We start from the raw sequence: 20328 nt of genomic DNA, 5'->3' as shown, positions 1-20328 counted from the left end.
AGCAATACAGCTTTACTAAATGTGAAATATGGAATGAGGTTTTACAGGAAACCAAGGATTTTGTTAGGGCTCAGAGGAAAAAGGAGCACTGAACATGTATGAAGAATTCAGGCTTTATTTAAGCCAGTTTTTTCTCTTTTGTGTGTTTTTTTTTAATGTATTGGTTTTTAATGTTGTGTAACTTTTAACACACCTTTCCAAAGAAGACGACCCAGCAGCCTGCCACGAGGCAGGTGTAATCTCTATCTACAACCTCTTGGAATTTGCTTTTTACGGGTCTGTATTTCGTGGTGGCCTTGCCCCCTTCGCATTTTGGCAATTTGGCAACTCATTTACAGAAGCTCTCTCAGACCTGTGAATTGAATTTCAGACCTGTGGTGGCGGAGAGGAGCCGGTGGGCAGCTCGGCGAGCGGGGATGGGGCTCGCAGCCGGGCGGAGAGGCTGTGACCTGACACACGGGGGAGGGCAGGAGAGCCCAGCGGTTTTCCCTCCGTGAAAACAGTAGCGGATTTTTTTTTTCTTTTCTTTTCTTTTTTTTTTTTTTTTCTTTCATCCCCCATTCCCTTTTCCTCCCTTCTTCTTCCCGGGGCTGTAATCCGACTGCTCTCTTTGGCTCCATTCCAGACACAAATCCGAGTGGTTAATCTCTGTTCCCCCCTTTCCCAGCCTCGGGGGCTGGGGGGCGGCGGAGCAGGGAGGGGAAGGAGAAGGAGAGCAGAGCAAGCACCAGCCCAAAGCCGGGCCAGGCCTCCCCGGGGAGGGGCTGAGGCAGCGGCTGGGCTGCGGGAGCTGCATGGAGGAGGGGAGTTTCACAGACTCCTCTGCCCAGCCGGCAGGAGGAGGAGGAGGAGGAAGTTTGGCGATTAAGCGGCTGCCCGGAGCTGCAGCGCACGGAGTGAGCCGGGGCGCGGCCGCGGGCGCTGCGGGGCGGACACCCGGCAGCCGCTGCATGTGCTGCGGAGCGGGGTAAGCTCCCGCACTCCACCCGCACCCCTGTGCCTGGATTTCCAGCGGGAGGAGGAGCGCTGGGCGAGGGCAGAAGACGGCGAAAGGCTGCCGGTGAGCGCTGCCGGGGGCTTTGTTCGGTGGGGCGCGCCGGGGAGGGGGCGGCGGCGGCTCCCGGAGCGGCTCCCGGGGCGGGACGGGAGGTACCGGTGTCCCGCAGCCCCCGAGACCGCGCCGGGGGCTCGGCAGCGCAGAGCGTTCCGTGAGCGCAGCCTTTGTGCGCTGCCCGCCGCAGGCACCGTGCGCCCGGCTCCCACCGCGGCCGCCGCGCCGCTTTGTGCTCCGCCGGGGCAGCCTGGCCGAGCTGCACCCGCTCAGCCCGAGCCTGGGGGCTTCATCGACTTTCTGCGGCAAGGGAGAAGGTACTTCTTTTAAAATATGATACAATTCCATAGGGCCTCAGGTTTTGTGGGGATGCTTTAACAAACCCCCAAAACCCATCCTCTATTTTAAAAAATGTTTTAAAGTTAATGGGATTGTGATAAGTATGGCCTAAAGAGGTTTAAAAATATGATTGATCTATTGTTAAGTAGCAGGAGCTTTGATTCTGTGGCGAGGCAGTGGGGCAGAGCTGCCCTATAGGATCCTGTGTGCATTTCCCCATATCCTGTGCTCATCTTTTCCTTGCTTTGCGGGTCGTGTGTCCCAGTCGCCCCTGCTGGAAGAGAAGCCCTTCATATCTCATCCTTCAGTTACCACTGACAGACCTGAGGCACTCGTTTCCTTCTTTCTTCACAAGCCACACTGCTCCAAGTATGAGGGAAAAGGACCTGAAACAAACTTAGGCGAACGTTCAGCTGGTTTCCAATACGGTCTCTCTCTAGTTGGCTTTTTTCCTCCTTTGATTATTAATTGGCAGGCACAGAAAGAGCTGTGGCCTTGCTTTTTTCTTTAATGTTCGCTGGTACTTCAGCGGTTTAATAACCCTGCCTAGAGAACCTGATGACTTTAAGGTGTTTTGAAAGCTGTGTAATAAGAGCCTACTAATAGTCATCTTTTGCTACTGTTTCATTCTTGGAGGGAGCAGTCTTTGCTGCTGGAGAGCTGCGGTTCGAATTTCCACAAGCGTTTGTTGCCCGTGCCTCTAGCTAAATTTATAAAGGAATCCTGTTAGCTTGTGTGAAGCTAAATCTGGATGTAGCAACTTCTGGCTGTACAATTCACTGTGGTTGGCAAGGCACAATATATAGCTTCCTTGAGATTTATTTTTAGGGTTTTTTCCCCCTGGTGTGTGTAGGGCACGTAGTTGTCATAATTTTGGGAACTCTTCACCAATGTGTGTGTGGGTGCCTTGGGATGAAAACATAAGAGTTATGCTAAGGTTAGGAAATGTATTAATAGAGTGCTTGTCTCGAAAATATGAGAAGGCAGTTTGAGATTGGCCTCTTAATGAATATTGGTATTGTTCTCGGGTCCATGCAGATGCTTAGCTATTAAACTTGGACTCTACTTCTGCTCTGTGTTCTCAGTTGGCAAACTAGAAATAGTGCAAAACACTCTGATAAAAGGTTCAGTTTTAAATGTGTTCATTTACGGGAATGCTGGCTGTTTCTCACAGATCTGGAGAGCCCTAAGCAAACAATGTGGACCTGTGGCCACACAACTTAGTGCATCTCTGCAAAGGCATACTATGATTCTAACACTAGGTGTTAAGGTGTCATTTTTCTTGCTGTTTTACTTTTGATTTTCCAAAAAAAAAAAAAAAGAGAAAGGAAAAAAAATAGGTTTGTAGTCTAATCAGTTTGTAATTGATAGTCTTACTTGATAACATCTTGCAAAGACAGCATTGACTTGATTTTTAAGTGGAAATCTTCAAGTAGTGAACCTACTTTGTTGGCAGCTCTCATCATTTCAGGACATCTGCTAATGTGTTCTTCCTTGGGCAGGATGTGAGACTACGAATTAACTGTCTAGAGGCATACTTTGAGACTAAAGTGTTTGATTGTGAGGCCATGGAAAAAGGTAGAAAGGGTTTGGAACTAACTAACTGAGTGCTTGGTACCTTCCTGTGTGGAAGTGGGGTGTTTTTGTCTAGGTTTTTTTATGGGGTCGTGTTTTGGGTTTCTATGTAGTTTTGTTTTGTTATTTTATTTTAAACCTTTGTTGTTCCCTAGAAGGGAAGTGAAAATACCTGCTTACTTACCTAATAAGTGGCACGTAGTGAGCTTGGGTACTTTTTGCTAATGTTATTTGTGTAGGTTGGTTTGTTTGAACCTTTCACTGACACAGTCTTTCATGTGGCACCGGTGATAGTATTTCTGTGAAGTCATTTGGAGCAGTACGCATGTTTGAAAGCTTCCTTGTGTGCATTTATTTGGATTGGGCTGTTGTATACCTGTTGTCCTCTGCCTTTCATATGCTTGTGATTTCTTGGCTCCTGTTCAGGAAAGGCTTTTTAAAGCCCTGCTAACCAGATAGGGCTGTAGCAACTGACAAAGGCATTTACTTGAAGTAGTGCTTTATTGTCTTTGAATGCAAACTCAGCAATGCAAAGCTGGTCTGTTTCTCTAACCATAGAACACTAACAGAGCTGTAATTTGACGTTGGCTTCTGCCATTTTATCTTGCTTTGTGGTAGCATCACCCATACAATTTTTAGAGACTGGTGGGTACTTTTGAGATCAACCCAAAAATGGGGAAATCAAGAAGACAATTACAGAATCTGCTGTTACTAATTTTGAAGAGTAGTTCCACAGATTAGCCTGAGGTACTGCTATTGAAAAAAAGTTTATGTACAGAGGTGTCATCTCTAAAATTGTCACTAAAAAAGACCAATCCTAAACCAAAGCAATTCTTAGGGAAGGATACTACAGAATGGATGGAGCTTTTTTATTTTATCTCTTCATTTTTTTAAGAATTCCAAAATAGCAATATTTTAACAGATACTTAGCACAGTTGTTAGAGAGACTCATTCAACTGTTGGCTTTTATTTATTTATTTATTTATTTATTTCTTAAATTTCTTCATGCTTGGTTGTGGCAGTTGCAGTTGCTGGGCACCACTAAGTTTCTACTGGCCAAGCCAGAGCTGCAGCTCTTGGTCTTGGGAGCATGGGGTTGTGAAGAAGAGGGACCACATTTCTGGGTGGCAGCATGGCCCTGTCATGCACCCCAACTCCATGGGGTCAGATGTGCTGGGTCAGGAAATAATGGGAACATCCAAGCTGATGAAGGGAGCCATTTGCAGGCTCCATTTAGAAGTGTTTCTCAGATTAGACATGTATAGAGCTGTGGCAGTTATAAATTAGAACAAAGGAATTAATCTGATGCATCTGATGCTCTTTTGCATTCAGTTGTGTTGAGAAGGAAGGTTGCTGTGTTAAAGAAATGTTTTATTGACATGTTAAATTAATTATGGCTTTAAGTTGCTTTGCCATAAATTTCTTAATTGCCTAATATAGTGAACAGATATATAATATATATCTAGAATATATAATAATATATCTAGATGATAATATATCTAGAATATATAATAGAAGATAGAATAATAAAATATGAAAAAATGTAAGTTAATAATTTAATGTCGACTGAAGACATTTGGAGAGATGGTGATCCTCTTATAATAAACTGGATTTTTTTCTGGTGGGGACAATGAGGATGTCTTACCACTACTTACTCTAAATGACATTCTGTTTCTGTAGAGTTAAGAGGGGGAGGTGGGGGAAAAGAATTTTTGCAGCCCTCAGCAAAGTCTGGAGTGACTGAAAGGCTTGCAGAACTGTTGCTGAATGGTTAATTCTGAGAACCTGCATTACTGTCTCTGCACATAGAAAGTTGTAGCTAGTAGGACTGTCAATGAGGAAAAAAAAGTGGAAGAAAGTGTTATTCTTGTAAACTTAGAATGCAAAGGATGTGGAGCCTAGATTTCCCCTCCACTTTAGAAAATCCTCACACACCACAGTGAGTGGTGAAACCACAAAACTGGCCTGGGAACAGGAGTAAAGGGAATGAAGAGTCAAGTCAATCTTAGTGCAGTGGCAACACTTGCAACTCTAAGTACAGGAGTCTTTTATATGTGTGGATAAGAATACAAAAGATGAATGTGAACAGATTTAATAATAACTAAAAGTACCAGTATGGCCTGTTGGTATTAATTAATTTTTAAAAAAAGTGTGTGACAAACTATCTCTTAGTGCTTAAAGTCTACCAAATCCATTATTTTTTTTTTTTTAGTTATGGTGGTTGTATCAAATAGGTTAGTCTAGGCTGATTCACCAAAAGTTGAGTTTATATGAACTTGGCCTGAAAAAGGTTTAACTTGAAGTTGATTATAAATACAGGAAGAGAAAGGGGCCTAGTCAGGGAGGACTGGGGAAGGAAATGGAGGGGAAAACTACTTATACTTATCAAGGAGGCCTGAAAGAAGCTAAGTTGTCTAAGTCATGTTACAACTCTTAAACCCACTATCATCTCTTGACTGGGGTGCCTGCTGAAGTACCTGCATGTGGGAGTGGTCACTACCTGTGTTTTCACTAATCACAATGCAGAGCATTGCTGTGAAAATACAAAGCAAGGTGACACCTTGAAAATTTATCTGTAAGAGTGACTTCATGCATTTGACTTGATTCTTTTCTTCTTTCCTCAACATGAGCTCCACTAGTTCTGCTTCCTAATGTTCTCTGGGACCATGATGATTATGCTAGTGGAGGCTGCATGTGTTTTTTATAAGGGTAATGAACAGGTATAAATTGAGCTGGCAGCAGTTTCCCATGTAAACTTTAAACTGAAGCAGTGCTAATTAACTTTGAATCCTTTAAGCCTTGCTTGCCTGCTCCGAGTTTCAGACTGCAAGTGGTGCCAAGCCTCTTCCTGTAAGCATACATTCTGTAGAAACTTGCTTGTGAGCCCTGCCCAGATGTTTTAAAACCTAACTTAATGAATGCTAACATTTAAATATTTGAACCTTCGTATCCATTCAGTGTTTCAGGATCACGCTCCAAGCATTAGTATCACTCAGCTGCTGTTTTCTGCTGATAAGATGTGTGCTTCCTTTCCCTGGAAGTACAGAGCAGAGATAAAAAGTGTGTCATGGCTAGAGTGATTGAATCACCTGCTCATTTGCTTGCTCACAGCCATTGGAGATAAAACCTTGGGGAGAGGATGGCTGTTTGGGTTGTCGTAAGGAGTGGTATTGGGAACAGCGTAACAGCCAGTTTCTTTTCATGGTCATGGCTGACGTCTTCCAGCACTGTCATCTGGGTGTAGGCTCCAAGGTCGACTTATGCCTTTTAGTTAGCCCACCTAAGGAGTCTCTAGCTCCTAGATTTAGTGCATAGGCTCTAGTGCTTGTACTTTCTCCTGTCCTTCCCTTTGTGTTATGCAAAGTTATCTGTAAACATAGACAAGTCTCCTCCCTAACCTCCTGCAAACTCTGGTTTGTTAAAGTATTTAGAAAATGTTTACCCTCATGTACGTCCCCTAAGATTAGATACACAGTCTGCTGCAGCTTCATTGTGTACTGGAATCAGTGTGTTGTTTGGGGGTTTTCTTTCTGTCTTTGTTTCTTTTTGTGTATTTGCATTGTCTACCCCAGTGAGTCCAGATCCATAGCTGATGTCCCAACATGTTTCAGAAAGGCAGAGACAGAGCAGCTTCCTTTCTGCTGCTGCCACTGATCTGTGGTGCTTCAGTATAAAGTAACATAGTGCTTTGTGTCCTTGATGTCTGATATGGGGGAAAAATGATAGTTCCTTCTTTGTAAATAATTTCGTAAATAGGTGAGATGAAGGACTATTTATTTGCATGTCAGTAATCTTTCACTTCAGTATGCACTGAGCTTTCCACTTATTGTTTTAAACTGAAATCAAGTTAATAGCAGAAACTTGGGTTTGGCTTACAAGCAGTATTGGTGCTGCCAAGATGAGCTTGCTTCATACTCAAGTGCTTATGAAGCTTTCTCACTGTTTAGTTTCCAGTTCCTTCTCACTATCCTGATAACAGGCCTTGTGAAGTTGCTCAGGGAGCTGTCACACCTCAGTGTGTGAGTGATGTCATCATAGTTCATTTGCTTGTGTCACATCACATTCAGTTGCTTGTGGAAGCACTGATTTCTCTGAAGAATCAGCAGTCAGCCTATTTGAGTGGTAGACAAAGATGTATTTAACAATAAATCATTACTGAATATGGAGAGATAGTTTGCCTTCCCTCATACTCTACCAGCATGTGGTTTGTAACATCTTTCTGTCAGTCTCTTCTGGTAATTGTCAGTCTCTCTCATGTTGGATTAATTTGAAGTCATAAATCTCTGATTTGCTTTATCTTAGTCATTCTGTGCTCCTCCTGCCTTGAAAAGGGTTTCTGTCTGTGTCCTGCTGGCAGACAGGACCACTTAGCCCACTCCTCACTGGATATAGCCTCTGACAATCCTTGCCTTATCAGGTTGGTTGCACTGTGAGCCTTATGGTATGATGAGATTGCCTCCATCATTTCTTCCTCCTGAGCTTGAACTCATTTAATCTTCTGAGTTTTTGCCAGATTTTTGGGGCAAAGCTGCTGACTTTCTTAAACTCTGCCTGCAGTACCAAGCATCAGGCACAGTGTAGATGTTTTGGCAGGCCACTCTAGAATACTGCGATCCGTTATTAAGTGGAAGTAAGTGATTTCTGAGGGCATTAATGACCATTTAATCTCTAAGGTTTCTTTCTGATATATAGGGCAATATCTTGGCATGCTTGTGCTCCTCTGTTTCTTTAGATGACACGGTCCCTAAATTGGTGTTGGAGATATCTGTGCTAGGAGAGTCAGTGCTAGGCATATTTCTGAGGTGAAAAGGACAAGTTTTCTGCAGACCTTCCCTTCAGGAATTGTTTTCCATTTTCTTAGAGCCTGCCAGCAGGGAAGTGCAGACCAGAGCACTAAGAAAACCCCACTTTTCTCTTGTGAAGGACAGAGTGGTTTGCTAAGGCACAAGCCATGCTGGGCAGATTTTAGAGCTGATCTCTTGGTGCTGACTCATCCTGGTGATCTCAGTTACTGCAGTTTGCACTTTGCCACTTCACCTGCAGCAGCTCTCTCCTTGGCAGTGTGGCCTGTTCCCAGCACAGGTGTGCTTCCTCACTCATGGCTGTGCATGCTGACAGGGTCACTTGTGTTCTTCATCTTAGACCTAGGCTGTCCTGCTGCTGCCATGCACACTGCAGATCCAAAAGGATCCATGTTGAAGAGGTTCTTTCTGCAACCTTGCAGCAGAGGATCCTGCTGATAAACAACCTTTGCTCTCAAACACAGATTTGGCTCTTGCACTCCTCAGGCCCCTTTAAAGCAGTTTGTTCATCCAAAGCACAGAATAAGTACTGACTCAGACTCCCACGGGGTCAAAGTAAGGAGAATAGGTGGTTTTGTTTTTCTGCCCTGTTTTGGTGAAGCATTGATGTGACTGGGACCTGTGATGTGCACAGGTAGGGTATGGAGGAGAAAGGTTTTCTTCCAGACACTACTGCATGCCATTTAGATAGGATAGGGGCTGTAGTTGCTTTTCAAGGAAGAATTCTGAAAAAACAAAACCTGATGATCTCATTTACTCTCTTCAGAAGAAAAGCTGGTCATCAGCCTTTGTTACTGAAGATCTGTTGCTTGTGAGTCTCTTTCATCTCAAGGGAACAGTGCTGACACACATACCTGACAGATGCACCTGCCCACCCTGGCTGTGTGCATCATGGAGCTCCTGGAGCTTCCACAGGGTCTGGATGCTAGGGCCATCTGGATGCTTCTTCATTGCTGCTGTCTTGTACTGATAAGGAGTCTGCCACTAAATGTTATGGGTTTTTTTCCCTTTTGCTCTTTAAATCAATGTCAGTGTTGCACAAAGAGTTCTTTCAATAATTAATAGAGGATCAGTGATGCCCATCCTCTGATGATTTCAGGAAAATGTACTGGGTTGGTTCCTTTTATTTATTAATTATAAATATTGAGTCATATCAGGGGGTGATTAGTTCTGGTATCTGGATCACAGTTACTTGTCTAGTGCTGACTTCTTTCCAGGGGACAGTTTGAGGTCATAGCAGGGATGGTCTGGAGAAGTTCTGGCAAAGAATCACTCAGCTGTTGACCTTGTCATGCAACTCACCTTTGTGCTGTTCACTGTTGTGAATGGGTAGAGTGAAGGGAACTCCAGGAGCGCTGCATGAACTTAGTCCATGAAATTAGCTTAATGTGTCTGGGAAAGCTCTCAGCTGATTGCATGTGGAATAAATCCGTTTGCTTGGGATGTGGCGCATTTTCTGTCTGTTAATCGGTTCTGTCGTGCAGTGAGAAGGTGCTACAGCGTGTGGCCTTCCTATAACAGCAAACTGCATTCCTCAGCCAGAAAAGCTGGGCTTTAGGAACTGGCACATAGCTCAGTACAAGTCATGTCAAATAAATTTTTATTTTAGTTCTCCTCTCTGGTGATTAAACTTGCACAATGGTTTGCTGTCTAGCACATGTGAACATCTACAAAGAATTTTATTCTGAGCTTTTTTTAGAGGGTCAGTATGTGGAATTGTTCAGCAAGAGCGTTTGTTTTAAAATGCTACAGTATGTGTTGACACAATTTTATTAAGTCCAATGCACAATAAAATCCAAGTTGTAGGGATGGAGTTGAATGGATGTGGGGTGTGGCTGGGGACTAGGTGAGAGCAGGAATGTCAATGAATGGAATGAATGTCTTGATATCCTACTTGAAATGGAAGCAAATTCCCACCTGTAAGTTTGTGGAACACAATTACATGTAGTTGAGTGGCTCTGGCTTATTGTAGTCTTTTAGCCTGGCTGAAGCAGGATAAGGAAATTCTTTAAAAGCAGAGATTTCAAAGCTCAGACCTCATGATTTGAGGGAGCCCGTTAACTGGACTAAAGTGATAATGTTAGCTTTCACCACACTGAGAGAGTCAGTAGGACACAAGGGTTATGTGTCATTTACACTTCTTAGGGAAACTGAGGTAAAGATAATCTCAGTGACTCCTAAGGGATAAAGTAAAGCACCCATCCTCTTACTGAAAATTATTTTGCTTGCCTCCCAGGTATACTAGAGTATACCTGAAAGGAGCACCTTAATTTTACAGCATTTTGAAAGATAGTTTTCAATCTTATGGGCTTTTAATTTAACATTACAGTGTGAACCCCAAGTTCCAAAGTGTTTTTCACAGGAGAGCCAGGCATTATGGTTCAAGTCAGTTTAAATATCTGAATGCAGGTTTCTTTGGTGCTTTCACTTCTTAAGCTGCTATTTGCTTGATGCTTTAACCCTATGTATTTTCTAAAAGTGATTAAGAAGTAAAGCTTTTTGTTAATAACTGTTAATAATATATTTCTAGACTAACTAAGACTATTTTAAATCATGCAAACTTTTTAAAAATGAAATGGAAATTACAGGACAAATGATGGTATATTTGTTAATCACTTTCTTGAAGGAAGCATGCAACATCTTTTCTTCATGGTAGTTTTTCTAGTACAAAAGTCTTCAATTTTCTTATACTGATGGTTAAGAAATAAACCACTGAATTGATATAAAAATTTCACAGCATAAAAAATTCCTTTTCCTTACAGATTAACCTGTTTTATAGTGTGAGGATAGTAAAATCATTAGAAAACCTTCTTGGAAAAGTTAAAGAAGGCTGATAGAACATTCTGTAGCATCCAAGATCTTGTACTTTAGTCAAATTGGATGTCACTGTCTCAGATCATCAGTTGAGAGGTTTTGAAAGGCCATTGTATCTGCTGGGAGTTAGAGAATATCTCAGCTTTTGGCAAATAATTTTACCCTAGAATTAAGAAACTTTTGTTGATGAAACTACAGTCAAACAAGAGAGCCCCAGTAAAAAGTTTAGGCTTTTTTGGGGTTATCTAGATTCCTGATTTTCATTTATTTATATGTAATGTATATTTTATATATATTTTATATATATATATATATACACACACACAAATTGTGTATAATTAAATGGTATTGTGGTCTGGTTTTTTTTCTAGGGTTCTTAAAGAAACTGGGTTCTCAAGCAGTTGAAGTTGAGTCCTTTGACTTTGGAGGATTTGAGGCTAGGGAAACTTACATGACAAGTGGAAAGTAGGATGGTAATTATAGGGCACTTTGCATTTCTGTTTTGCTTAATTTACAATCCGAAGTACAGTCAGGTGGTTGGGTATTTGAATGTTACAGCTGTTACAGTCTGATCACAGAAATTTGGTGAGACTACTCATGTAGTCTTCTTCAGATTCCTCGAAATGTTAGTGGAGACTGCTCTGTGTTTTCAGTTGTTAAAAGGAAAAACTAAGTGAAGGAAATAAAATTATTGCTGTAGTTGTCACTCAGTGATATCAAAAGAAAAAATATACTGTTTTAGTCTGTGAAATTGTCTGCTAATTTATTGCTATAAAGATAGCATGGAGAAGGCAAATATATTGATATTTTATTAAAAGAAAATTTCAGATGGATTTGTTTTCTGTATTTAAAAATGTGTTCATCTGTAGATGAACATTATGCCCCATTAGCAAGATTGAATTGATGGCATTACTGTTGAAGTTAAAAATAGACCAGTATTTTTGAAATGTGTTTTTGAAATAAAAAATTTTGCCTGTTTATGATTTGGGTCAGCTAGACCAAATTAACTTGGACACTTAGCAGGGTCTCTCATTTATTCTGGCATAAGAACAAGCGTTGGGCAGAGCTTCCCAGTCTCAAAAAACTGATGGTGGTGAGAGGCCTCCATAGTGTTCCCAGCCAGCTGAATGCCTGAGGTATTTTGCCATACAGGAAATCAATTGCAGCTGAATGTGCACTGTTTCCATTTCAAGTATATAAACAGGCCTTATGATGGTATAAAAAAAGAAGAAAGATATTAAATAGTTTCTTGAAAGTTAAGAACAGGAACATTTGATGTTCAGTTTCTGTGGATTCTTCACTGTCACCTTTGGCTCAGTCCATGGCACGAAAATAGCACAGAAGGAGAGGTGAATTAATGTTGGATACTGTAGAAAAGGGAAACATAAAGCAATGTCTTAGAGAAATGAAAATAATAAAAAAGGTATCCTTGTTCAGTTCCAGTTGATATTCTGCTGAGGCTGGGAGGGGTTACAAGTTTAGCAGAGGGAATGAGCTCTTTCCCTTGTTAAATCAAAAATCCTCCATTTTTAGGCTTCAAAGCAGGCTAATAAATTTTGTTAAGAAAAAGCTGCACCGCAATTCTACCTAAATAGCTGGGTTTGGTAGGAGAAACACTGTTTTTGTTCAGATATTTATCATGCTTTGTTGACCTTGTGAAAATACCTAGATTTGATGGAGGAACCAGACAGATCACAGTGACCCATGTCTCTGATGTGCTTTATAGGCCACTGATGTTGCTTACCAGGGAGGTGAGGGCTCATTTGGATAGAGGTTTCCAGGCATTAAAGATAATTAAGTTGAAAATCAGCTCTAACAATTTCCAGAAGGAGTGTGGCCAGAAGCCCTTGGGGTTTAGAGCTTGGGAACCCACCAGTACTTCCTTGCTTCAGCACAGGCATATAGAATGACCACAGGCAAGCTGTCCTGATCCAGATTTTTAAAGATATGTAGGTAGGCAGAGGTGGTAAAGGCTCTTAATGGGATTTTCAGAATCACATTAGTGTCTAATTCCTATTCAAAATCTGACTCCTTAGCTTGTCTGAACTGGATTCAGCCCGTGCTATGTTTTATTCAGCTGCTCTTTAGGACAGAATGGGAGGTGTATGTACGGCGAGCGTGACTTAGGGGGAATAAACCAAGGTGGGCCTAGACCCCTGCTGAGCTGTGCAGCTGAGCTCCCTTTTATCCTAATTCCATAATTTCCACTCTCCTTTCTGCAGAATGCCAGAGACTCAACAGAGGAGAGGAAAAGTGACTCCATTTTGCCCAACCTAATAGCGACATATTTGGTGAGTACTCTACCAGGTAAATTTTTTTACTATTATTTAATTCTTTTTCTTTGACTTTGTTTTAAATGTGAGATGATTTTTGGTGTGCCTCTGACTGAGAGGATTACCATTGGTGTACGGTGAATGTGCCTCAGGTTAACCATGAGGCTGCTGATTTGTATCCAAACCCACAGTAGGTCACTGTGCTGAACAGGCCTGGCATGTGGGTTAGCCAAGAGAGAGGGTGTTCCTCATGTGCACGCTACTGGGGTTTTATGCTAATTAAATTCAATTTTGGGGGCACCTTAGCAGTTAGGGGAGGTTAACTGTTCAGTTTTAGCCTTTGTTTCTGAAACTGCAGTTTTGCTAAAGATCTGTAGCTGAAATCTTGTTCTGCTGCTTGATTCCTCTCCCTTTGGAAGTGAAAGTGTCACTTTCATGGAGTAGCAATGGTGTCCCTGTGGGGAGGGGGAGATCCAGGACAACTTGGTTCTCGTGAGATTTCCTATGTTAGTCTGTGTCATTTTAGCTTATTTTTTAGTGATTTAATTCTGTTTATATAATCTCACTGCCTGGCAGTCTTGGAGCATCTAAGAAACTTGGGAATGTAGGAAAAGCAGGTTTACATGCCGTGGAAATGTAACCTGATTGCAATAACTGATTTCACTCATTTGATTATCTGAAACAAATCGACATTCCAGAAAACTTCTCAATAGGGCTGGAAGGAGAATCTACAGAAAATATTAAATAAGAGAGCTTTAGGCAAGATCCCTTTCTCCTCCTCTCCAACAAGAAAGATTCCTAGTGCCAACCTAAAGGAGTCTTTTCTTCTCTCTGATAAAAGCAGACATTCAGTAGCTGACAACTCAAACACTGCTATTTGGAAAAACTTGATGCCTTATAGGTAATCTACTTCAATCTTTGCAGTGCTACTGTTGAAACCAGTGTAGCATAGATAAGTTTATTAAAAAAGGTTCATTATGTTAATTGACTCTCTGGCTTCTGTGACCTGCAGAGGGAATACTAATATGCTATATTAGACCACTAATTAGTAATATTTATTCCTTTACCTTACTGATAGTGGGGCTTGTAATATAATTTTGTAGTATGTATTTATGATGCAATTATGTTCAAATGTTTATGAAATTTTAGAAGAATGGCAACTTTATTTTGACTCCAATGCTTTGAGATTGCATAACTGTAATAGAGAGACACTTGCAGGACTCTGGAACACTAGATTAAAGCTTACATCTGACAAACATTAGTAAGATCTTACTTTCCTTTGGATCCAAGGGAGAACAGTCTCTGTAAGTAGAAAAACCTTTTGTGGAGACTGCAAGAGGAAAGACCAGAAATTCCTCTTCAGCTCTTCAGCCTTTTCCAAAAATAGCAAGATTTGAATAAGGTTACATGTTTTAACATGCATTAGAGAAAAATAATTGACATGACCTAAATTCAGTACACTAGTTCTCTGTCTTGTTTGGTGATAGTTAATTGCTAGCATATTTTTTTATCCACAAGCGCGGAGGGGCTGTACATTCCCATCTTCCACACAGGAAATAATTTTATTTATTTAGCTTGAAGTTTGTGCATATCCAAATGCATGCAAAGTATTTGCCTAGTGACCTTAGAGTGAATTATTTGCACAAACTCTCCCCCTTTCCTGATCTCCATTTCATTTCAAGTGTGCTGCTTGGCCTTGGTTTTGAGTTGCAGTGGTTTTATTGTGTTTTCATGATGAACAGAAAAGCTAACCAGACCAGCAGACTCAAATAACCTCTTTTCTGAAAGAAGAGATAACATGGATTGTGCCTGTGGCCTAAGATGCAGAGGATTTCCTAAGATTCTTTGGGATCCCTGGCAGACAAGCATTCACTGTGAAGTGCTTCAAAAAATTGTTGTGTCAACAAAGCTGGAGTGTGTGGGAATGTATCAGCTAAGGGGATAAGGCATTCAAGGACTAGATGAAGTGCATATTGTAAGGCATTAATTTTGTGGGAAAAAATTAAGAAGAAACAGAAAATATGAGGACTGGTGTTCCGTAAAAAGTAGGAGCTTAATTGTTTAGGCAGGTACAGCTTTGAGGGATGGATATTGAATCTTACCAAATAACGGCCAGTAATTTTTCCAAATTTTCTTTGTATGTCAGGCTTAAATCTGGAACATCTAAGAATATTTTCAGTCTGCAAAACTTTTGGGGGTGGTGGGGGGAAATGTTTTATGAAATTTGTTTCTATTTCATTATTATCCATTTGACTTACATAACAGTATTGTTTGTTTTTAATTGTTTCAATAAGTTGGTGGTTAGAATATCTTTAGAAGGATTAAAAAGGGCTTCAGCATCTATTAAATCATAACATGTTGTTGCAGGGAAGGAAACATTAGTTCAATATACTTTATTCTGACAATTCCATGTGACTTTTAATATGCAGTGTGTTTATCCTAAAAGTCAATACATTAAAAAATTCCTTGAGCATTTGTGCATCACTGAATGCTTTGTTTAGGTCATGCCTTTAGTGGTGTGAGTGCTTGCAAATCTGTGTGGGGGTGGAGAGGAATGATCCTATGCCCACGTATGAGCTTTTCTGTAAGTTGGGTCTATTTTTGGTATGCAATGAAGCAGAGGTACAGAGTGAAAATAAGGGTTCAGTTGCAATGTGAAGGCCTGTAAAAGCTTTCCTATTGTGGGAAGTGCCTACCAAGCTGTTAGAGCAGTTGCATTAGTGTCCATGGGAATATTTGGAGTTTAATTTAGCATGCTAGATTAGGGCCTAATACCTTAATTAAGGCTCACATTTTTAATAAGTTTCCTGCAAACCCTTTGTGGCTGACTACAGTTGTGGAACAGACATAATATAAAGCCCATCTCTAGGGTTTTCTGTTGTTGGCAGTTTTATGAAAGCTGTCATTCTATTTCAGAGTGATGAAGCTGACCAGCAAACGTAATCTTTAATGGAAGGATTCACAGATCTTGCTAGACTTCTTAAAAAATACTAATCCAAATAATTTATGCCAGTGATGTATTGACATTCTATGTACCTAATACATTTAGACTAATGTTTTTATAAAAACTGTGATAACTGTTTCAGAAAAGCCTTTGTTAATTGATAAAATGGCATTTCCAGATAGAGGCTGCTTAATTCTCTTGTCAGTTCCCATGTTTGGGATTTTCTGCTGTGAAAAGGATTAAATTAATTGTCTGAAAAAATTCAGAAATAAAATAATTAGGATTTTGTATAACTTGTAGGCAAAGTGATTTAATTTTTAAACATTTGTATACTAAAGTCTTGAACAAAAATTCTTTTTTTTTTTTTTTTAAATCCAAAGAACCCAGCTTACTCACGCCTCTCTGCTTTCCCCTGCCACACTTGCTTGGAGCAGTGAGTCCTTTCCCGCTTCCATCCCCTATTGTTGTGGTCAAGTGACCAAGGAGAAGTCTACACTTCCTTTTGTGTCCTGTAGATAGAGCTTCTTAATTGATGACTGCTGCTTTCTGGCAAAAAGGAAATGAATGGGCAGTAGTGATTATAGCACATCTGTTGTTTTCTGGTGAGCATCCTGTACAGCAGTGAAACTGTCTTGAAGACTACGTTTTTTTCCCTTTTTTTTTCTTTTTTTTTTTTCTGTTGGCTGTTTTTTTGCTGGTTGGTTGTTTTTTTATCCTGTTCAAGACTAGTTAATAGAGAGGTTACAGGGACAGTGTTGTTCCTTTATCACAGGTATAGCCAGAGCAGAAAAACACATTGCATACTGGAAGAAAATAACTGACTTTTCAAACAAGTGTTTTTTACACATGCATACGCACACACACACAATCTTACAAAATCTTTATGGATGTGCTGTGTATTGGTTGCATGTGAGTCCTGTCTTCATAGTTGACTGCCTTGTAGATTTAATACTCCAAAATCAAGCTGGAAATTGCTTCCTTTGGGGAAGGGGAGAAATAAGACAGCATTCATACCAAGGACCCAAAAGCTGAAACATTCACACATCTTTCACTACATTTTCTAAGATGCCATTTCTAAGTCTGTGATACCATTGTCCAGCTCTTGCCTGTGCATCTACTGCTTGATCTGTTGCAGCATAGCTCTCAGAAGTGCTGAGAAACAAACAGGGGAGCTCTGTAGTGTGCTCCTGCTCTCCCAGAGAGGAGGTTGGGCATTTATGAAGCTCCTTACTTGTCTTTACAGATGACAGGGAAAGAGGTTCTGGGGACAGATGAATGGTGAGCTATTGGTAAGTGTCTGGCCCTGAGAGAAGAATGAGACTTGATGCTGGGGAAGACAAATGTCTGGAGAAATGATTGAGGAAGGCCAGTAAATCAGCTGGGTGAAGTAGGTTATGGTAGCAGAGTGTACCACAGCTTGTCCCTTCCATCATACCAGCCATAATTTTTCCACAACTTCTTTTTAACTCTTGTGTTATAAAGATGTGAAAGTGGTATGCACTCTATGCAAACCCTGAGTGTGTTTCTTGACCATTTTGTTCTCTCTTGCCATGCAAAGTGCTTGAAAAACCATTAATTGAAAGAGCTCTGTGAGTCTCAATTCTTACCACTTATTTAGTTGTTCTTTGTTCCTTCCTTTTCTTTCATCCTGTTTAATTGCACTATTTCTTGTAAGGTTCCAGTACTCGGCTTTTGCACAGACTAAACACATTGGTACTTGAACTAAGGCAGTTTGTGTTGGGCTTGGATGCAGCTGCTTAGCTAAAGTCAGTGAACTGGGTAGTGCTGCCCTCTTCCTTGGGGGTTTCTGATGGGTATTGGATAAAATAGGGGTTTTTTTCAGCCCTTTCTTGTCACTTGCAATCCCGAGAACTGCTTTGTCCCTGTCCTCTTAGGAGAGGATCCTTCAACAAAGGGTATGTTGAGATATACAACTTTCTATTCATACGATGCTGGAAGCTTACAGCCATTCAAAGGTTTTTCAAATAACAGATGCACCTGGCCACTAGAAATGGGAAAAGTGAGAGAGCATTCTGTAGGTGCACATGAACATGGCTGAACACAAAATTTGTGATAACAGAAGTGAATCATGCTGCAGTTAATGTCCCAGGTTAACCTTTAGTCATTCCTTGATCAGAACAGAATTCAGAAGATGAAAAAGCAGGTGACATAAACCCAAATTTAAATTAAAATTTAAATTGGGTGGGATTTCCTTCTACCTGTGGTAAAACTGGGGTTTTTTTTCCCCCAAAGACTTATCTAAGAGTAATTTAAGCAACTAAGTAATCCTTTTACTTTCTGAGTGAGATACACAAGACCCTGTTCATGCCTCTGAAGCCTTTTAACCATTTAGCCTACCCCCATAGGATTTCAGAATTATCTTGCATCTCTTGGCAAGCATTATGGTGTAGCTAAATATTAGTCATGGCAAAAGCCAAGTAATACAGGAAAAAACCTACAGAATAATTTAAAATGTATTTATTCTAGTTTTTGTAAATCCCGTTTTATGGATCTCTTAATATATTGAGCTTTATAAAGAGTGCATTATTAAGAAATATAATATATTGTTAATGTGAGCTTTTTACAATTCTGAGCTCTACATTGATAGATTATTCTGCACCACTTGAATTACTTGTGAGAAACACTTGAATATTTGTGTCACTTAATGTATTCAAATTACTATATACAAGTTTGCCAGGATGGTTTTATTATCGAATCTTGTCTTTGAGAACAGATGTGACTTCTTTTATCATGAATTTAAGATGCAAAACATGATGTAGAGCGTGACTATAGATTGTTTTACAAAATTTTCAAAGACAGCTCTTTGAGTACATATGCATTGATGACTATACACACAAGCCAAAATCCTATTAAAAATTAAAAATACTTCTTCCATTGAGGCAGCTATTCATTAAAGCTTGATACATAGCTCTTCAGTAAAAGAAACTTCAACAAGACCTTCAACCTCTAAAAGAAAGATTAGCTACTGCTTTTATCAGTACGGGCATCGCTTTGAAGAAACTGAACATCTGGTTTCCTTCTGGGAGAATTATGTTCTGTCCACTTGACCCTTTGTAAAAGTAAATATTTTTATTAGTTATGTTATGTAGGAATTTGAAAAAAATTTAATAAATGAAAAAGCCCCAACCTTTGCATATTTAGCTTCAGTTACAGAAGTGCAATACATCAAATGATCTCATGTTCTTGATTAATGACTTTCTATTGTATTAAAAATGATACCAGTATGGAATTTGATAAGAGACATAACTTTTTCTTTGTTTTCCTTTTAATAAGAAAATATTTCTTTTTCTCCCTTGTTCCCTCCCAGAATTATGTTTGTCAAACCACAGACATTTCAGCCCTCACTCCTTTCGTTCAGCTATGGCTGTAAACTGCACTTCCAGGGTAAATCCACCTGGATGATATTTGCTTTCCACATCATTTAAATGTGTAAAGTTACTTAGTAAAAATAGCTATATGTTTTGGCTGTGATCAAACAGAGGTTAAGGTTTATTGGAGATGTAGATTCTAATCCTGTTTTCAACGTAGAATAGAACGGACTGTAATATTGTAGTTGTTATATTTATTTCTTCTATGTAGAAATACACTTCTTAGGAAAAATGCCCCCTATGCATCACAGGTTTAAACACAAATGTTACTTGTTTTGTGCTGGTATGAGAGTGAGTGGATATCTTTAAAATACACAATGCAGCCTTTTAACTAAGGAAAGGCATTGGACTTAATGAAATGTTACACTTGAGAAATTATTTTACAAGTCAAGCCAGTTAGGAATTTTTCAGCCAAAAATATTTTGTTGGAAAACAACAATTTATTGAAAACAGAACATTTCACGCAAGCAGTTTTTGACAAAACTATCAGGAAGAGAAGTTTTTCAGATACAGGATTGTAAGAAAACCTGTTTCAGTTCCATAGAAAAATAACAATGTAACTCAAGCAAATACTATCTCTCTGGAAAGCTCTGTCTCTATTTTTAATTATACTTTCTTTTTGAATTAGAGTCCTTCAATGTTCTCTAACTCTTTTTCACAAGGAACACGGCTATTTTCAAAATTCTACTTTTTATTTTTTCATTAAGTGGGAAAGATGGCTTCCTAGTTGATTCTAGTCTACTGACGTTCATATTTGGAAATTGTTCCTATGGAAAAGAGTCTTCCATTGTTTTAATGCAAACTTGCTGACAAATGGCAGACGTGGCATGACTCAAGTCATGACAAATTATTTCCTCCGTTCTTTTTCATTCCCCATTTGACATGTATCAAAATCTGCTGGTCAGTCACTTGTCAGTGAAGTTAAGACTTACTCCAAATTCTTATAAATTTTATTTGTCCCTTTTGTTGTTGTTATTATGATTGGTCTAAACTGTGTTGCTTATGTAATAGGCACTGTAAGTGCCTGTCTCTTTACTGGATATGCCAGGGTTGATGGTTTATTAATCTTCAGGGTGAAATAAAGCCTTTCAAAAGACTGTGTATCAGAGTAGACAGCTTTTGATCAAGTGGGTTGCAGGAT

At 40.0% G+C, this 20328-nt stretch overlaps 1 protein-coding gene across 4 annotated transcripts in view; it reads left to right on the top strand.

Moving 5' to 3' along the window:
• The first annotated feature begins 323 nt into the window (after positions 1 to 323).
• The window catches only part of PLEKHG1 (pleckstrin homology and RhoGEF domain containing G1), a 125763-nt gene continuing 105758 nt past the window's right edge, over positions 324 to 20328 (top strand). The window contains exons 1-2 of one of the 4 annotated variants that reach the window (XM_071435664.1): positions 324 to 1060; positions 12804 to 12872. The gene's annotated coding sequence lies outside the window, so the exon portion shown is untranslated. Of the gene's footprint in view, positions 1061 to 1241; positions 1369 to 12803; positions 12889 to 20328 lie in introns of those variants that run through there. The other 3 variants (XM_071435683.1, XM_071435673.1, XM_071435692.1) reach the window with 3 other exon arrangements.

Source organism: Agelaius tricolor, unplaced genomic scaffold (genome assembly GCF_023055355.1).
Source record: "Agelaius tricolor isolate 1412-34295 unplaced genomic scaffold, bAgeTri1.0.p SCAF_1, whole genome shotgun sequence".
NCBI classification, from domain to species: domain Eukaryota; kingdom Metazoa; phylum Chordata; class Aves; order Passeriformes; family Icteridae; genus Agelaius; species Agelaius tricolor.
Note: the sequence above shows the minus strand (reverse complement) of the source record. Positions and strands in the feature narration are given on the sequence as shown.